This window comes from Maylandia zebra, linkage group LG22 (genome assembly GCF_041146795.1).
Source record: "Maylandia zebra isolate NMK-2024a linkage group LG22, Mzebra_GT3a, whole genome shotgun sequence".
Classification (NCBI taxonomy): domain Eukaryota; kingdom Metazoa; phylum Chordata; class Actinopteri; order Cichliformes; family Cichlidae; genus Maylandia; species Maylandia zebra.
Genome location: NC_135187.1, coordinates 9,852,660 through 9,878,611, shown reverse-complemented (window position 1 = coordinate 9,878,611; position 25,952 = coordinate 9,852,660). Strand labels below are relative to the sequence as shown.

At 39.7% G+C, this 25,952-nt stretch overlaps 1 long non-coding RNA gene across 1 annotated transcript; it reads right to left on the bottom strand.

Moving 5' to 3' along the window:
- Positions 1-5,529: 5,529 nt before the first annotated feature.
- On the bottom strand, positions 5,530-24,807 carry LOC105941353 (uncharacterized). Its single transcript, XR_001167961.3, has 3 exons — positions 24,742-24,807; positions 21,879-22,002; positions 5,530-6,425 (listed from the first exon to the last, which is right to left on the bottom strand). It is a non-coding gene; the product is annotated as an uncharacterized LOC105941353 (long non-coding RNA).
- Between the last annotated feature and the right edge of the window lie 1,145 nt (positions 24,808-25,952).

Below are 25,952 nucleotides of genomic sequence, written 5' to 3'. Positions count from 1 at the left end.
TAAAATATTTATTTTTTATTATTTACCTTGTGTTTTTCAGGCTATTAATTTCTTGGATTTTTATGCTGGTTTGCTGTGTGTGTGTTTTCATTGTGTTGCAGGAGTTTCCTGGGTGGAGATTAAGGACAAGGTTAGAAATGCAGAACACCTGATTCTGACTGTTTTTTTCTTTTTATTTGGGCTGTCTTAATTTGTTTGTTGCATGCACATTATATCTATTACATTTGTCCACTGATATGGAGTTACACACACACGATGATTAACATTAAGTTAAATAAATCTTTGATAGTTCATAATCAGTTGGTGGCATGACTCCATTCTGTACTGCGCTGTACAACTCAGTTGTACCAAGGTAATAGAAATTTGAGTGGAGCACTTTGTAACTTTGTTAAGAATTGTACCGTATAACTAAATTTATTAAAACAAAGATTATTATTAATTATCATTGTTCTTTCATGTTTACTATTATTACTGTATTACTTTTCATGTTTTTCTTTGGTAGCTGTGTTTCTCTTGTCATTTAGTTTTTTCAGTCCCCCCTGAAATGGATGGATGTTTGTGTACTTTTTCTTCATCTGCTAGAGCTCACATTTTGTTATGTTATTCTCCCTCTCCCATTACAACGTGACACAATCTCCTGGAGCACAAAGTGATGTTGTTAAATTGCTTATGTAATTAAATTAAAATGGAAAAAAGCTTAAAATTTTCACATGTGAAGTTAAAACCAGTAAAAGTGCATCATTATGGTCAAAAATAAGTTTTAAATTGCTTGTTTACAGCTGTTCAGTATCAAGTAAAGCCTCAGTCCCTAAAATGTTGACAGCTTGCAGTGTTTTCTCCTCTCATCAGAATAAGCTGCGTGACCTGATGGTGGAGCTACGAACAGAAAACAGCAGAGAGCACAGATTAAATAACAAAAACAAAATGTTGCCTCTTAGTGAACTTTATTCAGCAGGAGTCGTCAAAAATGGCAGGGCAAAAAAATGCACACAACACCAGATGTTTGCAGTCATCCTGGGCGGTGAGCTGCTATAATTAGCCAGACACATTTGATTCGCAGCCAAGGAAAGAACATATCTGCAGGGGGCAAGTCCAAACCATCCCCAGTGCTGCCGGGAACTACTCGGCTCACTTTTGATGTCTCTGCGGGAAACACTCATGACATAAAAATACGGTCTGGGCTGCGAGGGACAGTCACGCATGTGTGGAAAACACTCACAGGATCCGAAGTCTCCACATAACACAGCGCTATCTCTGAAGATAACCTACATACAGGAGAGCTCTTTTTCTGCACGGCGACTTGTTTTTGTGCTACAAAGATCCGCTTAAAAGTCAGCGGCATCAATTCTCAGTACATCTGGTACAAATCGCAGCGTTAATCTCCTGAAGTTTGCTCTGTGCCTCGGCTTGTTTGTGCCTCTGCTGCTCCAGCTGTTTCTGAGATCTGGTGATGGGCCAGTGAGCGACATTTCAGGACAGATTTCGAGTTCATTCAGATGTTCACTAACATAAACCTAACACGACCCTAAATGTGAGTCCCAAACATAGTGTTGCTGGACCCAAAGGAGAAAACAACTAAAGGACCACCGTGCAAGTTGTCGTGCTGGAAGAGACCATAACTATGTTAAAAACACCACCATCTCTGAAGCATTGTGGTTTTGTGTTTTATGTGTTAACTGAGAAAAACATGTTAAATTCTGAGGAATGTTTAGTGACTTCTGGGCTGGTTATTGGTCAGCTGCAGTAAAAGTCTCATTATCAAAAGCCTATAATTTTCTCTAAAACCCCAGTGTGATGTTTTTATACTTTGGCATTCATTTCTGAGCTTAATTTCAGACTTAAGCATCACAATAATGAGCACAATAATCGGTGGACATAAAATACAATGGCATTAGAACTAAAATGAATATTGGATGTGACTGTGGCTCATTTAATACTTCATAGTGTTGCATCTTAGACATCTCTTAATGTCCTGTTTGTTTTTAAATGTTTTTATGTTGCATAAAGTATACTTTACTACTTTGGTTTCATTTGGATTACATAATAATGGAGTAACTAAGTATAAAATTACTTTTGAAAATAGGTAATCAGTAATTAGTTACTAATTACTTTTTGCAAATTTTCAATAGTTATTAGTTACTTAGTTACTTTTTATAAACATGAAACACAACCTGAATAGGTAATAAGGTAATAGACCTTTCAGGCCAATTCTACTTTTTATGCATAACCCATCAGATAAAATGTAATCAAATGAAAAAGTCTCTTTTTAAAAATTGTTTTATGAGCTTTAATCTTTTAAATTTTTTGCGCATTGCATCAAGCAAAAATTAAATTTAAACAGTCTTTGACTGGAAGAAATTTGTTTAACATTTAAACCTATTTTCTGCATCTTCCAGCATATTTTGTGTTTATACTCACTCTTTCAAATAGATGCAAGTAAAACACAGCAGAAAATAAATAAAAAGACTCAGAGTCCTGTCACTCTTAAATCTATTGTTACCTGTTAAGCAGGAGTGGAGCAGGTGGAGGTTTACTGGGTGCTGCAGCGGTCACGTCAGTGGGAGGATCCGGGGGTTTATCTGTGAATTTCACATCCCCGTGGCAGCGTGCTAAGTGCTTGCTCAGAAGTTTTGGGGGGTTTTTTTGCTCTAAAAATACATTTTTTCCCCACACAGTGTACGCTAATGTTTTATATATATATATTATATATATAAAACATTATAATTTATATATATATATATATATAAATGGTAAATGGCCTGCATTTGTATAGCGCTTTCCTAGTCCATAGGACCCCAAAGCGCTTCACACTACATTCAGTCATCCACCCATTCACACACTGGCGATAGCAAGCTACATTGTAGCCACAGCTGCCCTGGGGCGCACTGACAGAGGCGAGGCTGCCGGACAAAGGCGCCACCGGGCCCTCTGACCACCACCAGTAGGCAAACATGGGGTTAGTATCTTGCCCAAGGATATTTGGCATGCAGCCAGGATGCAGCCTGGGATCGAACCACCGACCTTCTGAGTAGTGGCTGACCTGCTCTGCCACCTGAGCTACAGCCACCCATATATATATATATATTATAATGTTTTATATATATATATTATATATATATATATATATATTATCCATTGTTAATCTGCACACGTCTGTTTCCACGAACGTCACATGCCCTTACGTCATTGTCATGAGACACTCCTACAAACGCAGTAACGCCATGTGCTTATGGGAAAGTAACAGTAATTTAATTACTTTTTTTGCAATAGTAATCCCTTATTTTACTTGTTGCTTGACAAAAGTAATCAGATTACTGTTTTCACTTCTCATGTGTGCCGCACATAGACCATCTGAATAATACTTGTAACCACAGACCCATCTACATCTTATGCTGGGACTAAATGATGAGTTACTGGTTTATTTTTGAGACCTTTTACAAGTTCTGCTGCACTGTGCTTTTAGGCTTGTGGATCAATCGTGGAGCTCCTACTCATAATCTGTGGCTGCAAGCTGTGCGAAGTATCATTCCTTTTGAAACCTTTTCTGCAGCATTAAAGGATAAACCCTTTTTCATCCTATCAGCCCTGGGACTCATTTCCTAAGTACCTGGGTGCCTCTGCGTCTCAAAGGATGAGCTTGGCACTTTTAGATCATGCCTGGAAAAAAGGAGATGAAATCATAGTTTCATATGATACATGCATTATGTGTTGCAAAAATACTGCTTGTAGCTGGTAGTAGGTGAGATTGGGTTGAAATTTTAGTCCAGGTGTTTGGAACTTAAATAAAGAGTCAATACTTATCTGACAAAGAGTTTTCACAGGATGCTGTGTGAATAGACGCTTACTGCTTCCATAGAAATGAAGAAGGTAAGTAACAGCCTGCTGCTGCTACTCATGTAGACACATTTATAAAAGTAGAAGTTTGGGAAGTTTGCTGGTCTGTCCACTCAGGAGTATGTTAACACAGTCTTCCCAGGAGTGGGAATTCACTACAAGATCAGGCAGTAAAAACCAAACAAACCAATAGCTACGTCCCAAACTCTAGAGGCCTCATTTAGCATGTTAAATGTGAAAGTTTATGACATTAAAATTGGAAAAGCACAACAGCAAAACTACTACAGAAGTATGACTGAAAAAGAAAAGAATCAAGGTGCTACTAAGGCCCAGGCAAAGTCCAGACCTCAACCTGACTAAAATGTTGTGGTGACAGAGCTGCGCATAAGCAAAAGCCTGCAAACTTCAGTAAAATAAGTCAATGTTATAAAGACGAATTTGCCAAAATCCTCCGCAACAATGCAAGACATGGATAAAAGTCATATAGAAAACCATTGCTGCATGTTTTTGTTACTAAAGGTGGCTCTACGAGCTGCTGAATCATGTGGTATACTTATTTATTCACAGATATGTGATTCCCTCATTTCACAGCAGCCAACTTACCTGCAGGTATATGTTTGTTGTATTCTGACAGAGCTAGTACACAAACGTTTCCAAATGTTAAAACATTGCTCTAAAACCTCAAAAAGAGATGTCTACATTTAGGATCTATCATGTTTTGCTATTAAACTCCAGCTCTTGCCACTTTGAAACATACAACAATAATTCCCTGCCATCCATGATTAATAAAGACTCTTATTTTATCACATAATGCAGTTTACTGAATCTATCTGGTTCTGATTACTAACCTAATAAACTATTTTCCATTTTCTTGTACCTGCCCAGGACATTAAATGCTATTATGATGACAAATGAACACACAGACACACACACACACACATGACCTGAGGATAAACCTCCGGGTCCATCCTCCCACTTCATCCATTCATCCCATTCATCCACTCATTCATTCATGAAGTCAGATTAAGGTATTAAATTCCTCGTACACTATTCTCTCCAATCCCCTTCATGTACCCAGACTACATTATAAACCTGAGGGTGGGAGGTGGTGGTCAGAGTGGTGGGGGAAGGAGACGCAGATGCTTTTATTTTTGAATGATTTTTTTCCCCGGATTATTGCACAGAATCATGCACTGGAGGCCAGATAATCCAAATTACGCACACAGAAGACGTATAATCCACTCCCAGCTGTTGAGATGAATATCGGCCAGACGTACTTGATGTTCCAAGCTCACCACAGAAACATGAAAGCAGCCATAAAATAACAAGTGCAGACAGATTTAATTTGTTGCCCATTTGATTTACTGCTTTAATTATCTCCAACAAAGCTGCTATTCCCACATAAATGCCTCTGCTTTTATTGTTTGTGGCTTTAAATGTCACAGCATGTCCACATTCATTCTCTGAGACTTCTGCACACACAGGATTACATTTATTGGATTATTGAAATTAAAAGGCCTAAAATATCTGACTTACATTTATCTGCTTACTATGTACAAATTCAGATATTATTACTTCTTTAAACCACTTTCCTTTCACCTCCATTTTTTAAATGTGACAGCAGTTTTAAACCTTGGTCTCATGGCTGAATAAGCATCTTATGTAAAGGTCATTAAGGCAATCTCAGGCTATAACATTTCCAATAACCATACGGCAGCAAACTGAATGACATCAAAGAACACTCCACATGAATAAATCTCTTTATTCAGTATTTATTTCTCACAAGCACAATTAGAAATCCACAGCTGGAGCATCACACATATGACCACATGGTCCAGTCTGGTCCAGTGGACGGTTTTATAGAACATAAACACAGAAGAGAATGAGGGCAACATTTTCAGATTTCTGTGCTGCAAGTTGTTAAAAGATCACATCATTAAAGTATTAATTTAATCAGATTGGGAGGTGTGAGTCACTGTCAGCTGCACAGCCTTCTTACATTACACACTGCCTCCCAAACCACACCAAAGTAAGATGAGCCACGGAAAACTGTGCTGTGCTTTTCTTTGAGTTGCATTTCTTTGTAATGACAACAGACAAGTTTTATGGTTCTTTTCTCAGTCTGTTTCACCTCTCTGCCTTTCCTGATGTCTGTCCTGTTTGTATGTCTGTGCATCCTTCCCAGATGTGTAGCTTCCACTAGCTCCCTGGTTGGCATGTCTGTACACAATCAACCAATCACTATGTTGCGTTTCATTTGAAGTGGAACGTTAACTAATGAAGGAATGGCACAAGTTTTAGGACGATGATGTAAAAGGTAGACTAAGGTATATTATGCGCCGCCTATGTCGGCCTCCTCTCAAGCCTCCAGAGGCTTCCCCAACACCAGCTGCCAAAGTGCCTCCTTCATCGCCAGCCTCCAGAGGGGTCCCATCTCCTCAGCTGTCTCCTGTGCCGTCGACCTCCTGAGTTGCTTTGCCTCTGCTGCTCCAGGTCTTGCCCTACGGCCGAGCAGACATCCAGAGCTACTTATATTTGGACTCTTGTGCTCCCTCTTTTCTTTTTGTTTGGTTAAAAATGGCTGTTGTAATCTGTGTAATGTAAGAGAGTCATATTAGTTTTCTTGCAGGCAACACAATGAGGCAAGAAGAGAGATGAGGATAGGCATAGGTAATGCACTTAGGTGTGGGGACTTAGCAGGGGGGAGAAAAATAAGATTTAGTTTTTCTGAAAACTGCAGGACCTCTTGTCTGCTGAGGAATTCTTTTGCACCAGTGATGAGGTTCTGAATGGCTAGTGCAGCAAGAGATGGAAATTCAACCTGACTGGATCCAAACTGCCATTAACCCCAGAGAAGAAGAAAAAGGATTAAGACTAAGATGCATTGTATACCATTCTTGTTTAACTGTGACTCACTTAAAAAAAAACATACACGGATTACTGACCAAGCTGTATCTGTGAATTTGCGGCAGCATTGAAAAAAAAATCCAACATGCATCAGGTTGCATTCCAGGTATTTCTAGCAGTAGCTGAATGGTTTTACCTTGCTATCGAGCAAACAAAGCCTGTTTCTCTGACTGCTTCTACTGGAATAGAGTCACGCTGGGTTCCAACATCCGACTTCTGAGAAAATAGGAATGCAACCGAAAGAAAGTTTTCCCACGCACTCCCCCACTAGATTGTGTGCGTGCTTTAGTGGCAGTTATTGCAGCAGGTAAATGAAGCTTTCAAACATATACAAGTTCCTCTGGAGCAATTAATTTCAGAAATGTTATTTTCCACTTGAATTTTCATTTTGGGATTCTTTTTTATTTCTTTGACTAAATTTCACCAACTAAATATATGGCAGCAGTTTTTCTCTTACTTTCTATTGTTTTGATTCCATCTCCAGAATTTCTTTGTTTCCAATAAAACAAAAATAATTTCAGTGACACAATTCCAGCCTGCAATATGTGTTATAAAAGCTGCAGCTCCACAGTGCTCTGGAGGTTTACTTCTTTTATCTCGCTATGATGCATAAAATCAGATTTGATTTGAACATTTAAAATTCATCGAGTGACTTTGACAGTAAATTTCATGTAATCAGTGCACGAATGCTCCTTTACTCTTGGTTCAGCTCTCTCATGCTGGCACACCCTGGCATCATTTAATTATTAACATGCAACAAGGACAGACAGATAACTATTTACTGTCACACCAACAGACACTCTAAAAACACCAGTTAACCTGACCAGCATGACTTTGGACCAGTGAGGTGATTGATGCACCACTGTGCACACTGGTCAACTCACGTTACTAATCCATCTACATTATGAAGTTAGTTAGGTTAGTGTTTTACCTTCTTCTAGTTTAGTCCATGATTAACAGATTGTAATTTATTTAATGTTTTTCTCACCTAACACTCAAAGCACTCTTTGCATTGCAGACTGGATGCACGAGACATTTCAACCACCGGCCTCCTGAACAGCAGATAACCCACTCTAAATCCTGAGCTAACATAAATAACAACCTTAATAACAATAATCCAGGACATGTGACTGAAAACAGTATTATTACACACCACACCCTCATTAGCAAAAAATTCTTCTGAAGCTTTCTGAAAGGTTCTGGCCTGATGGTGGAATTGAACTCAGGACGTTCTTGGTGTGAGGCCACCGTGCCACTGTGCTGCCAGTGAGCAATTTCCATGTAGTTTTATCTGCTGCACTAAACCTCTGATGCTGTAAAATAGTGCTCTCTCCGAGTCTCAGCTATTTTCTCCCACTACTCCAGATTTTGATACCTGCCTGCCCTCTCTACAGTGCTTCTCCCTCTGAGGTCCTTCTCTAATTCTTTTTATTTAAATCTGAACCTTTAAACACTTCACAATAGCCGTAGTGTTCCCCGAGCTTGTCATATTCTGTTGAACATCACAATAATATGATGTTACACAAGTCTTCTCTCAAAGGTCAACCGTCTGAATGTTTTCTCTTCAACTCAAAGCAGGTCTTGCCAAGCAATGTTCCACCCAATGTCTAAAAGTCACCTCACAGATCTTTAAATAACAGCACGCAGCATAGTTTAAACTGTATGTCTGTGAAAGTATGTGAGCTCCCCTTTCAAATGAATGGTCTCCACACAACAACGTGCATGTATGTACAAGAGATGCACTCTTTAATGCAAGTCTCCTTTCAGTCACATTAGTTGCCATGATAGGGACACATTAGAGCTAATAAAGCCAATAAAGGTTAAAACCTGGTGACTGTAGAAGAAAGGCAGCATTATATAACTGTCATCGCATATTAGCCTAAATCCACTCATGTGGCTGCCTTCCCTCATGAGCAGAATCATAAGCAGATAAAATGTGTCTGGAAATACAGATGAAGGGGGAAAAAGTGGGATGAAGGTCAGGAATGCTGATGGTTGTAAAAATGCATTCCCGGCTTGTGTCATATGACTCTGTAACACAAAGAGCTGGGTCTGACAGTTCACGCCTGCAGTCTGCTGCAGCGATCTGATTCTGGTTCCCATGATTTAGCTCAGTAACCCCAGCTCTCGTGATAAAATGGGCGAAAGGGCGTTTTAGGGCACACGAGGCTCATTAACAGTCACCTGCTCATGAGAGTTATGTAAGAACAAACCATCAGGATGATGTTCCAGTTTCTGATGATCAGAATCACAAACTCCATGTCCAGGGTATGGGAATGACAAGGATGACCAAATTGATTAGAGAGGCCGATCAGTGTTCATGTGTGTTAATGTTAAAGAAAGCAGCATCCCACAAGCTGTGTGGCTTATGAAGAATATGATACATTTCTGTGCTCTTCTGTGCATATTCAGACAGAAGCTAATGGGGGGAAAACATGTTTGCATGTTTTATTTGGAGCAGACAGGAGTGACTGACATGGGAATGTTGTGATCCCAGATTTACCAGGGCATGGGGTCGAGGTAAAGTGTCCTAAACAGTTGAAATAGAACATTTTTTATTAAAAATATCTTCTTAGTGACATTCAAATTTGTTTGCTATAAAGCTGTTGGATTCCTCCTTTTGTGCTTTTGGACCCTTAAAATGAAGCAAAGTCTGTTTTTTCCTTACTGTGATGTGAGGCTGACTGGGAATTACTGCAAAAACATGCCATGTTTCTGGGATTTAATATTTAACAGCACAGTTTTTGTGGTAGTTTAAAGCCACCAAATCATTTTGTAAGTGTACTTTATACTGTAGGTTTCACTGTAATTCTCCTTTCATGTTACTGCCACCTTGAGTTTCACTCTTTCTGCCAGTGTCCAGTGGGAAAACCATGCCTCACAACACGTGCTAAACTTCATAGTCCTGTTTGTGTATTCATAACTGGAACATAAAGTACTGGGACATGAACTTAAACTCTTGGCACCTCTTGTTTTATTTAGATTCTTCACACTGACATGGACCTGCTCTGCCTGCTCCGTCTGTCCCAGCAAACACATGCACTCACAGACGCAGCAATAATTTAATATGCTCACGCTTTGAAGAGGGGTATCACAGGTGCCCGTAGCATGCTGCGTCCAGACTGTGGCATTTCACACTGTGCACATCGCTGGTCAATTTGCAGCCCGTGTACAAGCTGAGCTATGTTTGGAGTCTCCTTGGACGTAGAACGGTTACACAAGCCTATCAACTCATCTTTTTCTTTTATATAAACACACTCCAACCTGCTGCTTCCTGCTGCATCAGGCTAAGCTGTGCAGCAGGTTCAGACTGATAAATCAGGAGGATATGAGATGCTGCTATGCAGAGAGAGATTTCAAAGGTAAACGATGTCCTCTTATTCCAAACTGAGCTTGCACACAGCAAACTTCAAAGGGTGAAGAGCATCAGGCAGAGAAAGCAGAGGCCTGAGCTGCAGTCTTTGATCTGATATCTGGTTAAACGAACCATCTGCTTTCTGAGGAGCCACAAGTAGAAGCCACTTCCTTCCCTGGACGAATTACAAAGGCTACTTTCATCTGGGTCAGCAAGGAAGGAAGGAACCAGCTCAGTTCGGAAAATGTAGAGTGACAGTTTCTGCACAACTAAATTGTTTTCTCCATGCATAGTAAAGTTTAATGTCATCCTGGCAGGGCTATGTTCAGTGTACAGTTAAGTTTAAATGAATGAAGCATCATATTCATGTATGGAGTCTGTATGCCCACCATCCACTCTGCACCTGCTGCAAAACATTTAAGTCTGACCAGAAATTTAGAGCCAGGCTTTGTTTTAAGTAAGGAAAAGTTTGTGGTTTTGATTGCACCCCATCAGTAGGCAGCAATTTAAGTTAACTCTGCCAGAGATTACAACGCACTCAACTGAGCGTGACTGGAAAAACAATCTGTGCCGAAACGTATCTGTATATTTTCCAAAGTGAGCATCTTCCTTGCTTACTGACCCAGATGGAAGTAGCTTTTCTAATTTAGGAGGCTTTAATATGTTGGATGCTATTATGCATGATATTACGGGATGCATCACGGCATCAGCTCAATTTAAAACTCCTTGTTCTTTATTTAGAGCCCCATTAGATGTTACCACAGCAACAACCATTCTTCCTGAGATCAGATTAAATAAAACGGTCAATTAACGTTACAGAAAAATACTCTCAGTCAGTGGCAATGAAGCGATATTTAAACCAGCACCACAACACGCATCAGTCTTCAGGATTTCATAATGAAAAAATGCTCCTTCTTTAAATCTAGACTTAGCAGAGTTTCTTCTAAAAATGGCCAGTGTTTTAATTGATTTATTATAATCAGGGTTTGTATATCTTGCATTGATAACTTCTAATTTGCATGTCACAAAAAAGCCTTTGATCTATTATCCTTGTGTCCTTCTGCTCCTAAGATTAGGCTTAAAACGTCCTTTTAGTTGAGGCTGGATTAGATGACTCTCTGTGAACTTCCCACAATGCATTCAGAAACTTCTTTGTCCTTCTTTACACTATTTTGACAAACCACATCTGTAAATCTGTAACTCTTATTAAAGTTTGAGTTTTGTGTTGTCTCCCTATTTTCTCTTCTTTTTCCTCCTCAACCTTCATGGTGGCTGCTGCTCTCTGATCCTGCCTCTGCTGGAGGTTTCTTCCTTTTAAAAGGGACTGCTTCCTTCCTGCATTTGCCAAGTCCTGGTCATTTGGTTTCTCTATAACATTTTAGGGCCTTAGCTTTGCAATATAAAGTGCCTTGTTGAGAAGTGGTGCTATATCCATAAAACTTAAAGAACGTTTTATAACATGAGATAGAGGGCTGTTCGTTTTCTATAAATGCACCAGAAAAAGGCTTCAGTCAGTAAAACTAATTAGCAATAAGCAGTGCAGTGCACCTTCAAAAAGAATTAGAGGTCCAGAGATCTGTGAAGCAGATTAAAAGTAGATCCAAAAGGGACTGTGACCAGTCATGATGAGTTACACATTACCTTCTTCTCCTGTCTGTTTCAGGGTTGTAGCTGATTTAGGGCAAGAGGTTGTGTAGACAGACACAGGCAACCAATCACACCTACAATCAATTTAGACTCACCAATTAACTCCATGCATGTCTTTGGATTTTTTAGAAGCAGTCAGAGTACCCAGAGAGATCCCACAGAGACTCAGGGGGAGCATGCAAACCACAGCAAGAAGGTTTCAGATGAGGGTGATGGTAACCACTGCACCACTGTGCACCCTCACCTGAAACAACACAGAAATAAAACCTATCTGCACTTTACCTTGTTTACACTCCACAGTCTACCAGCAGTTTTTCCTGCAACTGTTTGTTTTGTGTCAATTCAAGCATTTCCTGCCTTTTATTTTACTTAAAAACACCAGATTTGTGTTAATTTGACACACGGGATTAATGTTTGTCTCTAATCGCATGCATGTGATTCAGTTTTTCTGTCACTGGGTATAAGTAGATGTAAGTTGCTTATTAAAACCTTCTTATTCTTCACTTCACTCTTGTGTCTTTGCTACATTTTAGGTGAACTTTTTTCAGATCCATAAATAATAATGTCTTCCTCAGAGCAGCTTGTTCTGAACACTTTGTTCTACATGTCTGCAAACACAACATCTGATATTGGCGTTATTGTCCTCGTCTCCAGAGGAGGTGCCAACATGGGCCGTATTCCAATATGAGAAAGAATATCCTTCGATCATTCACTCAGCTCAGGCCAAGCCTGCATTAAACTTAGACTGGCTGAGTATATGTTCAAGAGGATTGGGCCTGTGGCGTGACGCTGACGTGATTTTCTTCCACTTGTGAAACATTCCACATTTATTTCTAAGTAAGTATTGTTCATTCATGCAGTCACGGCACGCTAAGGACTTTCTCCCACATGCTTTTCTTTGTCTGCAGAGCTGCATAAAACCCAGCTGGGCGAGGCAGACGATCGACCCGGCTGTCGAGTAGTGCATCAAAGCGATGACAGAGTGCTATTTTTAAACGGCATTGACAAGCCATTATCACTGTAAATGAAAGGGTGGAGGAATGTAGGGTTAAATTAGGCACCGTGTTTCTAAAAATCCTAACAGGGTATCGGCCTACAGTTTTGAAGTCAACAAGAAAAAAAAAGTTTCCTTTGGGAGTCATGACAGCAGCATTGTCCCTATGTTTATGTAATACTATGCTTTTGTGTCAGAACGGGGAGGCAATGACACAAATTAGATGCACACAGCTGAACCGGTGCACCATCTTGGCCTACAAAAAGCTTAAAAGGGTTTAGTCATTCTGCAATCCGACCCTGTGTGAAGGGGAAAAGGTGCAGGTTAATATTCTTACACAGATGCATCAGTATTTTCGTGATAAAAACACTGTCACATGCACTGCAGTGACCCACTTCCACATGTGTCTATAAAACAAGATGAGAAAAAAGCTGTTCTCTGCAGGGGAGCTATGGAAAATTCCTCCTTTAGTGGCCAAAGAAACAGCATGGGTCCCTGAAGATGCCTGGACCAACTTGGCAATGATGAGAAGAATAACTGCCTTATCTGAAGAGTCCCTTGGAAACAAAAGCATTTCTCAGCATCAGACACTCCTGAAAGAGAAATGTGGATAAGATATAACAACCTTCTGGAACAAAGATAAAGCTTTCTGAATAATCCATAAATTCTTGCTGTAAGTCTTTCTTTCACCCCTGTATGACCCAGTGCCCTCTGTCAGTGTTTAACAAAGACTGAAGGTTAAATGTGAAGCAGTTGCATAACAATGTTTTGCATGACAGCGCCATGACTAACCCCTTAACCTCTTGTCTTCACGCACATAGCTGTCGCTATTTTTATTCCCCTTCATCCTTGACCTTGCAAGTGAATCTCTAAACAATCTGAAGGAAATATCCATTTCCAGACATCCAACCTCCACATGTAAGGAAAATCACAGCCCAGTTCATGAAGGTTAAACAATAAAGTGCTTCGCAAACAAACCATAATCCATTTAAATATCTTTCTACTTTGACCACTCATGTTTTATAGGCAAAGGTAAGATCACCGAGTTGTACTCAGAACAATGGCAGCATGTTATGTTCACTGACACAACCGGAGGGCTGTTAAACGTGGTTTCACTATGAGCCAAACGCGAGACTGATATCAAAAGTCAGACATACAATCATGAAAGAGAACATTTTCACAGGAATTCTTGCAGTCCTGTGAAAAACTAAGAACACCCTACTGTTTCCACAGGAATAAGAGGGTAAGTAGCAGGCAGGTGCTGCTACTAATCTGCCAATCAAATGCACTTAACTGATCATCAGCAACTCTGAGCACCTCTATAAAAGCTTTTGGCAGTTTATTGGTGTGTGTTATTAATTGTTATTAATGTCACACTCTTACCCAGAAATGCAATTCAGCCTAATGTCATATCGTGCAGTTGCAGAGAAACTGCTCGAGAGCAACATCTCAGATTCTGCAGGACTCAGATAGCATGTTAAACGTTTAAGTTCTTGACTGTACAATTAGAAAGAAGACATTAGGCTCATTAGGAAGGGTTGCAAGAAGAAGGCCCTTTCTCTCTAAAAAACAAGGCAGGACAGCTTAGGTTTGTAAAGTAGCATCTGAACGAACCAAAAGACCTCTGCAACAATGTCCTGAATAGAAACCTGAATAAATAAACCTCAGTGACATGAACTTTGTAAGAGTGGGCTATTCATAGGAAAGCAGCACTTGGCGATCTGGTGCTGATTATTTTCTCCAAACATTATTGTTGGGTTTTTACCTTACAGTATAAAACACCTTGAGGCAGCTGTTACTGTGAATTGGTGCAATATAAATAAAGCTAAACTGAATTGAATTAAATGGATAAACACGCCCCAAGGTGAATGAATGGATCCTGGGGTGGTTGAAGGGTTTTAAACAGCAGGCGGAAATCCACGAATAGAGGGAGAGATGGGAACCTTTGTTTCTTAAACAGACCTCCAAATCAGGAGGCTGTGTTTGGTGTATGAGGGGGGAGAGTGATCTGCCTTTGGTACAGTATTTAAGCCCAAGATTTAAAGCAGCACGAAGGAAAGACTGAATCATCGCTCTTGTTTGAAAAGCTCCCTTTTAACCACTCTCACGCACAGAGAGGTCGTCTTTTGCTCTGAACACTGAAAGAAATTTCTTACTGGTAACACTTCACCTGCAAAGGATGTCCCCTTTGTTCCTGCACCTCTTGGAGAATAATTTCTCCTGTATTAACAAGAGAAAGTTCTTCCAGCAAGATGAGCCATCACTTATAAGGAGGAGAAGCAGGAACTTAGATCTGGAAGTCGTGTCACACCATTTGGCTCCTGATCTTGTACAGTACACGGATGATTCAATTACTCTGTAACTGTTACATAAGAAGAAACATGAGCAGCAGAGGACACAGGGCTGAGACGCCTGTAGCAGTCCTTGCAAAGTGGAGGCTGCAGAAAGCCACTCTGCAGGAATTAAACCAAAATTGGCAAAGAAGATTTAATCAAGTAATTTCTGCATTTCATTTAAGTCTTTGCTTGTGGTCCAGCTGGTGCCAGTTTGGCACACTCCAGATGGGCATCAAACATGGCGAGGAATTATAGAATGTATTTATAAAATAAATGGACTGCGCATCCGAAAGACCGCGAAGCATCCGAGGTCGATGTCAGTCACAGGACAGCGGGTTTGCTTATGTAAGTGAGGTGATATCACACACAGGATGGAATAGCTGTGTTTGCCTTAGGATGATGTTCCCTCTTTCATAACACTTCATGTATTCTTAATCTTCCATCAGATAAGCGCTCACATACTTTTTACATCCTGCACACTTATCCCATCTCTCTCCGGTTTGAACCCATCGCTCGCTAAGTGCGACCACGACACTGCCGACTAGAACAGTGGACTTGCTGGACTTGTTGGCATTGCTGAATAAATGACTTTGCCCTGCGCATATGCATTTACATAACACTCTAATTCTGAATAAAAAATTATTCCCCTAATTTTGACTTTATTTGACTTTAAAAAACATAGCCTGTGCTTTTCAACTCAGTGCCACATACCCCAGCAGGACACGTCTGCTTCACACTTAAGGCAATGCTTACAATGCATCAAATGAGGCGCAGCATGTTTCAAAGCCTCTCTGTTCTTTGTTGCTCAAAATAACATAGGGTTTATTTTGATGGAAGAGATGGACAGAGAGAACAGATGAGGAGGGCAGGAAGTGAAACATAGGAACATCACACAGAATCAAGCTAATTTTCAAAATAAAAGACTATGACAATAAGTCCACTACAGTCCTAGGGCAGCGGTCCCAACCTTTTTTGCGCCACGGACCGGTTTATGTCTGACAATATTTTCACAGACTGGTCTTTAAGGTGTCGCAGATAAATACATCAAAATAAAACCAGTACCAGAATCGAAAAAAGGAGATTTATTCATAACACACGGGAAAAGACCCAGGCAACCGAGTTAACGATAAAAAAATAATGATAAAACCTTAAATTTCACACCCTAGCCTCAACTCTCGCAACCTGGTACCAAACGACTCATGGACCGGTACTGGTCTGTGGCCTGCAGAGATGGGCAGTACTTGTAATGCGTTACTGTAATCCCATTACTTGCTTCAAGTAACGAGTAAAGGAAGGGATTACTATTGCAAAAAAGATAATTAGATTACTGTTACTTTCCCGTAAGCACTCTGCATTGCTGCATTACTAAAACCGTGATTTTTTTGCGAGAGTGTCTCATGACAATGACATGAGCGAGTGCGAAGTTCATGGCAACAGAACAGCTGTGTGCAGATCAACAATGGATAATATATCGAGTGGGGAGAGAGTATGAGCGTGCAGCGTTTAAAGCGTGGAAGTACTGACCTTACTTTGAGTTTGATTCCATAAAAAGTGACAAAAACATTAGTGTCCGTTGTGCGTGGGAAGAAAACTTTTTACAGCGAAAAAACCCCCTAAACTTCCAAGCAAGCACCGAGTGCGTAACGACGTAATGAGAAATTCACAGAGAAACTTGCAGATTCTTCCACTGACCGCTGCAGCACACCTGCACCAGGGTAAACATCTGCCTGCCCTACTCCTGTTATACAGGTGAAAATAGAGTAACAGGACCGCTAGTCTTTGATTTTATTTATTTTCTGCTGTGTTTCACTTTATTTTATTTATTTGAAAGACTGAGTGTAAACACAAAAAACATATTTTATTTTATGTGCTGGAATGTGCAGAAAATAGGTTTAAATATTAAACAAATTTCTTCCAGTCAGAGAATATTGCATATAATTTAATATTTGCTTGATGCATAAAGTTAAAAGATTAAAACTAATAAAACAAGTTTTAAAAAGAGACTTTTCCATTTGATTACATTTTGTATGATGGATTATGCAGAAAAAGTAGAATTGGGCTGAAAGATCTATCGCTTTATCACCTCTTCAGGTTGTAAATCGTGTTTTTAAAAAGAAACTAAGTAAGTAACTAATTACTTTTGAAAATAAGTAATCAGTAAAGTAAAGGGATTACTTTTTTGTGGTGGTAATCAGTAATTAGTTACTGATTACTTTTTTCAAGTAACTTGACCAACACTGGTGGCCTGGGGGGGGTTGGGGACCGCTGCACTTGGGCCTGCATTGGTCCCAGTGATGTAAATTTTGTCACCAAATGGTTAGAGACTGTGCTGCCTGCGTCCGTGTACTCAACAAAGTATAATCTAGGCTTTAGATGTAATCTTATAAACTCTCCTGGTATATTCTTTGGGTCATTCTGTGTAGTACCTGCGAATCATGACAAAATTATTAAAAGAGGAATTCACAAGAAATCTGTGATGTCATATTACCACATTACCATGCCCAGATTTTGATTTCTTTTTTCTTTTTAACATATTCCATATCAGTGCTTAGACTTGTTTTTGGACACTAGTTAGCCTTATCTGATTTAAATTCGGACAATCTCCCCTCAAGGTTCTCTTCTTGGGTAGCGTCGAGCATAGCCCCTGTTTTTAGATCACTCTCTTCAAGTCCAGTTATGACCACTTGCAATCTTCATTCTGCAATTTTACCAGAAACCCCAAACTTGAGGAGAGATAGCATCATCTCGACCCAAATTTCGCATCAAGGATTTTCACTGCTGATGAATGCTGAGTGTCTGGCTATGAGGAAGGATGTGTATTAGGTAAAGAGCAAGACTAGGTGAATGTTTGTTAGTGTTTTTGTTTGGTTTTTTTGTCAACATTCATGAGCTCATCCAGTGTGAATTCTTCCTCAAAGGTGAGACTGTCAATGCTGGAATATTTTGGCCATACCAACCCAGTTTTTCCTCATGACCTGGATCATTTTAAAGATTTAGCTCCCTGCAACTTCTGTTCCCCTTCTGTGAAATGAAAATCACTTTGAAGAAACATCACTCTGACGCAGTGAAACAGAAAGCATAATGTGGCTTCTACTGAAAGATTTAAGAAGGATGCAGATTCAAAAGAGACAAGATTATTTTTACACGGTGATAAGCCAAATTTAAGCGGTAAGGTTATTTGTATAGGCCCATTTCCAGAACTTCACAAATTTAAATGAAGTGATTTGGACACATCCTGATGTAATGTTAAATGCATATTCATAGTTAGCAAAAAAAAGGTATCAGTTTGCTATTTGTGTAAAATCCTTGACTCAGATGCAAAGTCATGAAAAAAAGGCCTACTGCTCTTTATCACCATCTGACCACAGCAGTTAGGGTCATTCTGGCCTGATGTGCTTAGAAAACTGAAGTTAGACAGGCATGCAGTACTCTGTCCCCAGGTCTTCTCTTCCCATAAAGACATAAATAAGAACCATGGCATGCCCACGACGAAGTAGTAATGATTTATGACAGGTTCAAAAGCTGAATAATATGAATTTAAGGAGGTTTATCTTCCATTTCATGCCTGAACCAGGGGAGTCATTGAAAACCAGCTTAAATCGTGCCTTCAGCCCACACTCAGTGGTCCCGAGTGTCTTGGAACATCACGGTCATGCCTCACTGACACCGAATTTTAATGGCGAGAGAGAAATACTAAGCTCATCTCCATCCGGTGAATCACAATCTCTCACATCTCAGAGAACATCCAGACTGCATCTGACAGGCCGCCCACAAGTGGTCAGATCCATCAGCTCGTCATCAAGAAGCAACTTAATGACCTTTTGTGGGCATTGATGGAGTCTGGATCACATAAACCTAAGTTTTACTCATATAATCACTGCATGTTACACATGGACACAGTATGCTAGTGCTAGTATGACTTATTTTTTGGACAGGGCATTTTGAAGCTCTCACCATGTTGACTTTTTAAAGCTAGAAGTTACTAAATTTGAAGAACAAAATGGGAAGTACAAATGTATCAACTGATACTAGCATGCTCCTTCCTTCCATAAAGTGTGCAAATTAATGGCTAATTAGCTAAGACACACACAGGCTGGCTTTCAGTTCCCTTTAGCTGGATACCTGTCAATCAATACAGCATCCATACAATAAATACAGAATAATAGTGTGCTCTGGTCCAAAACAGAGTGTTGGGTCTCAGAGAATATGGAGAAAAATAAATAAACACCAGCACTCACTGGAAAAAATACTTGATATAAATATTTTTCAATGGGCAGAATGATAGATCAGCAACAATCCATCATCAGCATAATTCCTCATCCTGAGGATGGACTTTAACGCCAGTCTTGAACTGCAGCTGATATTTCTACAGCCTCACTGAGCTACAGCATAGTGGCTCAAATGCTACAAGCTGAAGGTCATCTCTAACCAGACTCTGCAGGAGCTGTAGAGGATCACCAGAGCAGAACAGAGGCTACCGCTGTCTTCTGCAATCCAAGAAGGAGGAATGAGAGTCTATCCGACCGTGGGACTCAAGACATCTGAGTGACAACAGCAACTTGACCAGACTGTAGGGAAACATGAGGCAGGAAGGCAAAGCAAAACAGAGTGACGGGACTTCTTATTTTTAAATAAATCATGTTGTTGGCTCAGAATGATTAAAGAATAAAAATAAATCACAAGATATACTTTGGCAGGGATTAGTACACCTGGGAAACTGCCAAAATAAAGTTTATGTCTGGGTAGAGCCCAAAGCTGTTTTTGTACCAAGCTCTATGTTTTGTGATGCTGTTAAGTTGATTTTATCATAGGAGTTCTCCTCAAATGAATTTATACACTGCCAAAACACAACAACATTTGCCTCGAGGTGCTTTATCTCTGCAATAATACAGAGGAAACAGAAAATCAAAACAATCAGATTGAGAAAGTGGTTTGGCGACAGCGGGAAGGAAAAATTCCCTTTTATAAGGAAGAAACATTTGGCAGAACAAGGTTTAGGGAGGGGCAGCCGTCTGCCATACGTCTGTGGGGATTGGCTCACCTATGGAGCTAGCCTCAAGTGGCCACAAGTGGAACTGCATGTTTTGCTTGCGCTTCATTTTTTTCTGGCTCACTTGGTTTTAATTTAACATTCACTGTTTGGAAGTTACAGTTCAATCATGTCCCTTTAATGTCCCTCAGTCCCATCATAATCCATGCAAACCATTTATAGAAAATATACTGGATGATGTAGTTTGTAGCTCTCTGTGGTCTGTGGTGTTCTGGTGTAAGTAACACAATATGAACAGTGAGCCATTGTATCACGCATGTAATCACATAAATCCTGCCCCAGTTCAGAACGGGGATTTGTCCAGAAAACTGGTTAGAGCAGCTGCTGGTTTCATCTCGATGAATGGGCTAGCCTTTCTCCCAGAATCACAGATTGACTGAGAATTGATTCACCTCAGCTTTTCAAACTAATACAATCTAGGACAGATTTGGGTTTTTTTAGAAACAGTGGAGGTTTTTATTGATTATCAGGTCAACAGCTAAGCTTGTCTAATCATGAACAAAGTTACTAGAAGGCAGTATAAGTCAGTAATTCTTAATCTGAGCTGTGTTTAAAGCAAAGAGGAGAGTCCAAAGTAAGTGTAGGTGATAAAAAATATTAATAAAAGGTGAAACTAAAACTAAATAGTAACACTCAGAAATGTTTTGCTCCTTGATCAGAGCTGCTTAGTGCTAGTTATGCTGCAACAAGTGTAGGCTGCTGGGAGATTCCCATGACGCATTGGGTATTTCTTCTTCAGTTACCTTTCTCATTCACTATGTGTTACAGAACTCTCTGCATACTTGTTGCTGACCTCTGTCTCTCTTCCACAGCATGTCTTTTGTCCTGTCTTCCTTCTCACACCCCAACCAGTCGAGGCAGACGGCCGCCCCTTCCTGAGCCTGGTTCTGCTGAAAGTTTCTTCCTGTTAAAAGGGAGTTTTTCCTTCCCACTGTTGCCAAATTGCTTTCCCATAGGGGGTCACATGATTGTTGTGTTCTTCTCTGTATGCATTGTTGTAGGGTCTACCTTACAAAATAAAGCACCTTGAGGCGATTTGGGGTTGTATAAATAAAACTGAATTGAAACAGGTAAACATAACTTGATGTAACTGAAACATCCAGAGTCCCCAAGTCGTATGAATTTAGATTTCATAAATTTTGAATTAACCTGAGCCCAACAAATGAATTGAAGTGAAACTGAACACGTCTGTAACCTGATTTAGTTTGCTCTATGAATCTATATCTTTATGTGTATTTAAGAGGGGACTGCACTGCAGACACCAGAAAGAATTACTAACGATTACTGTCCTTCTTACAGGCAACACACAGGTTTATAACAGAAAACAAATACAGAGAACAAACGCTGCTACCTGCTGATGAAGTGTGCAGGTGGCAACTGAGAGGCTTTGCTATTCTTATTCTATCTCAATTTTCCATCTGGCATTGTATGACGTCTGAAGTTCAGAAAATGAATAATCCTGCATGATGCAGCAGAAAGTCGTTGGCTTCAATCTCCTGTTAAAATTTTCCATTAAAAGACTGCACGCAGGATTAAAATGGACAGGTTGATGCATGGAGAAAACCAGGAAAAGAGGAGATCAAATAATTAAGATTTCACTCCAAACCTTGCTAGATTCCTAACAACATGCCAAACGCAGACATTCAGTCTGTGATTTCCCTCTGTTCTGATGCTGTTTTCCATTTAGTCCATTTCTCCTTCGTTTTCTTTTCCATTTCTGGCCAATCCTGACAACACACAGACCATGAAACTCACAGCGTCGGTCTTGTCCAGCCTCACAGGGAGCCAATTACATGCCGTCGATATGTGCATCAGTCCACATCAGTGCTTTGAGGCAATTTCCAATTATGGGAGCAGCAGGCACTCCAATCGAATGACACTGATGAGTGAAATCAAATTATTAGGTAACATACTGCCCGCTGACAGAAAATAATTTATTGAAAACAGCATATAGCAATAAAGTGTAACTAAAGCTCATTTTAATTAAACAATATTAGGAACAATATTAGGAATGGTTTAATTAAAATGTTAAGTATGTAATAAATACTCAACAAACGTTCCAGTAGACCCATTTGGTGTTAAGCTCTGTTTATTAGTTTATTACAATAACTGCTGATATTAAAGTGTTGAACCACTATATATGATGATGGCAAATGTTTAACTCTGTCTCTTAATTTGTCGAGGTTTTGGAAACAGTTGACCATGGTTATTTTGGTAAACAGAGTAAACAATATTGTTTTGTCTGTGAATGCTGTAAGTTGGTTTTCAAATTAATTGTCATCTAGAACACAATGTGTCAACTTCTCCAGGTCTTCTTTCTCTTTTTCTCCGTATCCAAAGAAGTTCCCCAGGGCTCCATGTTAGGACCACTGGTCTTCTGTCTATATAATCAACCTTTGTGATAATTTATCAAATGCTGCTTCCCATTTTTATGCAGATGACACATTTATCTACTGTTCGCCACCTTCAGTAGTACAAACCCTCAAATTTCTGCAATCTGCCTTTGATGATGTTTACTTTTCAACTTAAATGCAAATCCAGGTTCATGTTATCCTCAAATGACAAAAAATCCAAACCATTTAAATTTAAATGGTTACATATTATAAGTATCTATAATCCAAATGTATCTTTTAAAATTTCACCTGAAAGGCTTAAAGTTTCAACTTAAAGAATAAATGTTGTTTCTCTCTCTGAGTTAGGAAATACTTCATCTCTGCAATTTGAATAGAATAATAGAATAGAATAATCCTTTAATTGTCCCACAAGGGGAAATTTGGTTGTAACAGCAGCCAGAAAGACACATATACAAACAAACAGTACACAGGACACAGAACAGAAACATACACAATTTTTTTCTTACATATTTACTAGGGGTGCAACGATATTCGTATCGATATTGAACCGTTCGATACAGTGCTTTCGGTTCGGTACGCATATGTATCGAACAATACAACATTTGTAATTTATTTTATCAATTTTCCTTCTGACGATGCTGTCTGTGTTGAGCGCTCAGTGAATCTGTGTTCGACTACTCCGCCTAGGCTGCACTGTCCAGCGCAGATCCACTGAGCGCTCAACACAGACAGCATAGTCAGAAGGAAGAGCGCAGGGCAAGCTAGCGAGACAGAAGTTAAGCTCTCCTTGCAACAGGCAAATTGAACCTCATTCAGATCTGGCGTTTGGAATTATTTTGGTTTTCATGTGACGTATGACCCTGAAGGTAAGCGAGTCATGGACTAAAGTAAAACAGTATGTTGGATGTGCCATGCAATGCTCAATTACATTGGTGTGAACTAGTGTGTTAGCGCAGTTAGCTCGTTAACGTGTTGGCCGTCTAGCCCCATGCACGGAGCAATCGGCGGTAGCTCGTTAACGGAGATTTGCCGTGTTGTGGCGTTAAGGTCATTTCAACGAGATTAACCTGAAAGCACTAGTGGGAACACAACGAATATGACTGCACATTTACGCCGACATCATCCTAGTGCAAAGACAAAAACAACAAGCATGCTACTAACTTTAGCCGAGTCATTTAGACAGCTGTTAGCACATGATTCTCCTTATGCTGCTGAGAATATAGCCCAGAAGAAGCGGATAGTATAGCTTTTATTTTGGAAAGAGCCATTTCTCTGTAATAAACTCTCTTTTCCAAAGATGAGTGATTCCTCAATCAGATACAGGGCTTGCAATATCGCTAGCCCGACGTCCCGGAGCTAGCGATTTTTTCAGTCGGGCTACCAAAATCTATCTCTTCCCTGCCCGTCGGGCTATTGTAGGAAAAATATATGTCAATGCTTTTGCATTCTTTCAGAAATGTAGCTGGGTAATTATGTCATTGGCATCGGTGAGCCACTGTCAATATGTGACATATTGAAATCGCGTTTGAATTTGCGCTTGTTTTTTTGCTTTCACTTTGCAATCGTGCGAACTGTGTATAGAGAGCGACAGCACTGATCTGTGAGTGATGATAATTTGTGCACCAATTCCTCTGACATTGTCTTATCAATCGTTAGCTTACTATGCAAACATGACAAGTGAAATCTCCCGCAGCTTAAACATGTGAGAGGTTGATCGCGCAGAGAATCGCTGAGCTTATGTGAGTGCATGTGTAAAAGCATTTCAGTTCTGCTGAGCCAAATAAGACAGGTCAGGGTGAAGAAGTGACAGCCAAAGAAAAGCTTACCACAAAACGGAGAAGTTATGACAAATCAGACTATAAGGCAAAAAGAAAGTGCAGCTTTATGGTTTCATGGACAAAAGAATTTCTGTGGCTGCAATATGATGAGCTAAATAACCAGGGCTGCACATAAGTGGTCCGCAGGTGCGCATTCGCTGTCAAAATAAAAAACGCGCACAAGGGTTAGGGTTAAATTTAAAAACTGTACTTTTGAGTTAAAATATATATTTATAATTTTAATAAATGACAAATTAAAAATCCATGAACATTTTTTGTATCGAAAAAATATCGAACCGTGACACCAAAGTATCGAACCGAACCGAACCGTGAATTTTGTGTATCGTTGCACCCCTAATATTTACATTAAGGACAATGATTACCGTAAACAGAGTACTGTACAGTTATTAAATAAAATAATAATAAATATTAATAAAATTTGTTTACCTTCATTGGATTACAGCAGGGGTGTCCAACTCCAGGCCTCAAGGGCCGGTGTCCTGCAGGTTTTAGATGCGTCCTTGATCCAACACAGCTGGTTTAAATGGCTAATTTACCTCCTCAACATGTCTTGTGGTTCTCCAGAGGCCTGGTAATGAACTAATCATTTGATTCAGGTGTGTGGACCCAGGGTGAGATCTAAAACCTGCAGGACACCGAACCTTGAGGCCTGGAGTTGGACACCCCTGGATTACAGTGATCTGCTGTCTATGAATTCACCAGACCAGCTACTAAAGAGGTTGGAAACTTTCTATCATTGTGCGTTACGTTTTATTATTGGCTGTAAAAACTGTGCACATCACTGTTCTGTGTATCTCTGCTTAGGATTGTTTCTTCTTATCTGTACATCTGCATGTGTACAAACCACAGTCACTGCGGGCTACACTCTCAATTCACATTAGTGTGACTACTTTTAATCTTGTTTGTGTTCACTTGTCTGTATTGAACACCAATTGTAATTTTTTCTTTAGCTGTTATATGTATGTGTTCGTTTTGTTAGACTGTCTGCTGCCCTCTTGGTCAGGTCTCTCCTGGAAAAGAGATTTTAATCTCTATGAGACTTTTACTTGCATAATTAATAGAAGATGGACTTTCTGACCTCATCAGTTAATATGGCCAGTATTTCACAGATATGGATCACACAGCTGTTAAATGTTTAACTGTTTTGCATTGCACTGAACTACTATGTTTAGTAAGCTCTGGATAACAGACATTCCAGAATTGTAGAAGCATTAATGATTTACTTCAGCTCGTTCTTTAATCAGTCACCGTACGGTCACAAATATTTACTTTACATAATTATCGCTACAGAACAAACCACAGTGTGGAATAAAATGAGGTACCTAACAGTGATAAACACATATTATCCCAGCCAACATTTTGATGTTGAATAACCATCAGCTGGCACAGTAACTGATGAAATTTATGCCGATGTCCCAGATTTAACCTTGCTGTATAGTGTGCATGCTTTGAACATCAATTGGATGTCCATGTTAGACTTCCTAGCAAGAGAAAGTTTGTGTTCAAGAAATGCTTTATATTATCCTTTTGTCATTCACAATAAACAGATCCAGGTCTTAAGACTAAATTACTTACATCATAAGTTTATAATGCTGACATCAGTGACAGAAGGTTCATGCTTATGCTGTTCCAGATAT